Source organism: Zea mays, chromosome 2 (assembly GCF_902167145.1).
Source record: "Zea mays cultivar B73 chromosome 2, Zm-B73-REFERENCE-NAM-5.0, whole genome shotgun sequence".
Classification (NCBI taxonomy): domain Eukaryota; kingdom Viridiplantae; phylum Streptophyta; class Magnoliopsida; order Poales; family Poaceae; genus Zea; species Zea mays.
The window spans coordinates 227,995,586-227,998,791 of NC_050097.1; the positions used below are offsets into that span (position 1 = coordinate 227,995,586).

At 36.7% G+C, this 3,206-nt stretch overlaps 1 pseudogene; it reads right to left on the minus strand.

The window, feature by feature from the left end:
* Positions 1-265: 265 nt before the first annotated feature.
* Positions 266-2,199, minus strand: LOC103649367 (uncharacterized; annotated as a pseudogene).
* Between the last annotated feature and the right edge of the window lie 1,007 nt (positions 2,200-3,206).

Sequence of the window (3,206 nt, forward strand, 5' to 3'; positions counted from 1 at the left end):
TAGTTTGGCAACAAATGGACAAAAACCTAGGGAAGTAATCCACCAAGGGGATTTTAAATGACACCTCAATTCCCTGGGAGGATTTTTCTACTCGGGTGTATTTCCCTGCCACTGTTTGGCAACCAAGGGGCTAAAACCCCCTCTTAAGACAAAATACTTCAGAAAAATTACAAAAATCAAAGAAAAATAGGAAATATTTAGAAACATAAAAAACACAATGAAACATCACTAAAAATCTAAAAAACATGCACCGTACTTGATCATCTAATATCCAACAAAGTTTAACTTAAATATCATCTAATATCCAACAAAGTTAATATATCCATCATCACATCACATAAGATCATCTCCAGTCATACGTACAAATAGACAATATAACATAGAAACAGAGTACAAGTCCCTTCGTTATGAACTTTGACACTAGAATAAATTATTAGTTTAACTCCTTTTTTACAAGCTTCATGTGGATTGTCGTTCCATTTTCCTTCATGTCAGCTTCATGTGTTGCTTCCACTTAGCACTCTGCACGTACCAAGTAACACCAATTGACACACGATTTAGTTTACACCATGTACCAACATTTTACAACTAGGAAATGACCAAGCAAAGAAAATTGCAGAAGTATGTGTTAGTTTACAACCAGGCATGCAGTGCAGAACATATCGATATACATTGTCTTACAGTTCAGAAAAATCACTATGTTCATTTCAGCTCAAATATGCACTGTATGCACAAAGAAAAACCCACAGCCAGGCATTGTATGCACAAATATGCACTATATGGACAAAGATCATAAGGTTATGTTCTAAGTATCCTACAAGTTACTTTACTATTCAAGGATGCAGTTATGTAAATTTGTTGTCTAATATGGCAGGAGCGTCAAAGTTTCCAAAGTCATGAGTGAAAACTAAAAACCAATAATATGACATGGACAAATGTAAACAATATGAAGATGTTTCTGCTAACATGTTCTTGGATGGCAATATGAAGTTGCTGCCACATAATATGCGCTCATGCTAAGCTGAAACCAAAATCATAAAGCTATGTTTTGTTACATGCTTAACTATGGACATACCTGATTTTGCGTTTTAGCCACATTCTTCGAACATTGTGGTTCATTGTTGACATGAAAGCCTCTCTATTAATCTCGGACTCAAAGACCTCCACATCATATGACTTCTCCTCATCTGTGAATCCATCCATTGCTTCCATTTCCTTCATACACTTCCTCATGGAAAGTTCTTTAAGAGCATCAAGTGTCTTGTTAGTTTGGCTCTTTTTGAACTCCACATAGTCTTCGAGAGCTGCTCCCACATGACTCTGCTTACGCTTTCTGCTTTTGCTACCTTCTCCCTCTCTTGCTTCATGAATAGCTGACACAGATTGAGCTTCACTTGTCATCTCTTATCCATCCAAATCAAATGGATTTGTATTGAATGGATGGAGATTCTATTCAGATGTACTCCTAGCTGAAGGAACAACAAAAGTAGGACCAGGAGGAACACTAGCAGGAGGAGCAAGAGGAGGAACAATAGCAGGAGAAGCAAGAGTATCAACGGATAGAGGAGCATAAGGAGGCAGTTGTTGACTTGATGTGAAATTTAAGTCTCCCGTAGCCACACTACCTATAAAAATGAACAAATACGAATAGGTATAATAGCTCATAGCCTATTAGAAATGAGTAGAAAAGAGGAAATGGACACACACTCACCTTCATAAAGTGCTTCTAAAGAGTAGAAAAGAGGAAATGGCTTCTTGCGAAACCTTGCAACCTTTGGGTGAGCCTAATAAATGCAACATGAAATGTAATTAGTTCTCAGCAACAAAAAGATCATATTAAATAAGCAAAGACATAATGTTATAAAAATAAATTTCTTACACTAATCAACCTTGCCCAAACCTCTAGTTCAGCCAATATCATACATAGGGAGTCATTCGAACCAGTCTCACTTTCCTTTCTTGAATCTCTTACTGTTTTATAGCTTGATTTAAGTTCTTTCTCCTTCTCTTGTAGTTGTTGTTTTGTGAAATGAGCCAAGAGAACCTTTCATTAAACTTAGCAGTGATACACTTCCATCCCTCTGAATTCCATCCATTTTGACCCTTCAACTTTGGGTTATCTTTGTAGTCATGTAGTACATCGACTAAACCCTTATCATATGTTGAGTTCTAGGTCGCCCTTGCAACTTCCTTTGACATGGCTATATTTTACAATAAATATTAAAAGCCATTAAAATAAAAGGAACATACAACATTACACTATGGACAATTGAATAAAGGCCAAAAAACAGAAGAAACAACAAGTGTATTACATCGTATTGTAACAGTTTTGACTTGTGAGCATTACAAGATACCTGCATTTAAGTTGCTGAAAAAGTGGAGTAACTAGCACAACATGCAGTAGTATTAGTAACTTCTCAGAGATTATGTTGCTGAAAAAAGAAAGAAAAAACTGGATTTGGCAAATCAATTAAGTTGCTGAAAAAGATGTGCAGATTGGCCTTGGCTGCCTCTTCTTGAGTGTAACACCCCTGGTGTTACTGGCACTAAAACTTGAGCATGACATCATATGCATTGACATTTCATTTTGTTTGTCACACCTAGAATGCATTCACTAGGTACAATTTCAAAACAAGTTGTGATGTGGTGACTTGAAATGTGCTTAACCCTAGGGTAGGGTACTTAACCCTAGGATTAGGGCATATCGGTAGTAGTAAGCCAAAATGAGTAAAATCGCAAAAGTCATTGGAAATGTTCACAAGATATCAAATTTGGTGAACTTAAGTGACACAAAAGCCCTAGAGTGCTCAAAACCCTAGAATAAACCCTAGAAAACCCTAATTTGTACCCTAGGGGGGGGGGGTAAATGCAAATTCTATGCACTTTTGGACCAAAGTGCAAATATCAAAGTGATAGAACATCAAAAACCAAGTAACTTTCACATTGGAGGATTTTCATGTAGTGTGGAGAAAATGGGACTTATTTGCAAAAGGCCCAAGAAACCCTATGTGACTAACTCTGAATTTCAGTGTGATTGAGGCAACTTTGGAGCTTTGTATCATTTAATTCATGGAGATTTTGCCCTAAGTCAATGCATAAAAATTTTAAAGCTAAGTTAGGAGTACAACTTTGCTATAGTGACCAAGCATAGATGCTATGTAAAAATTGGAGATAAATAGGCTTGAAGTTTGGCTGTCAGTCAACCC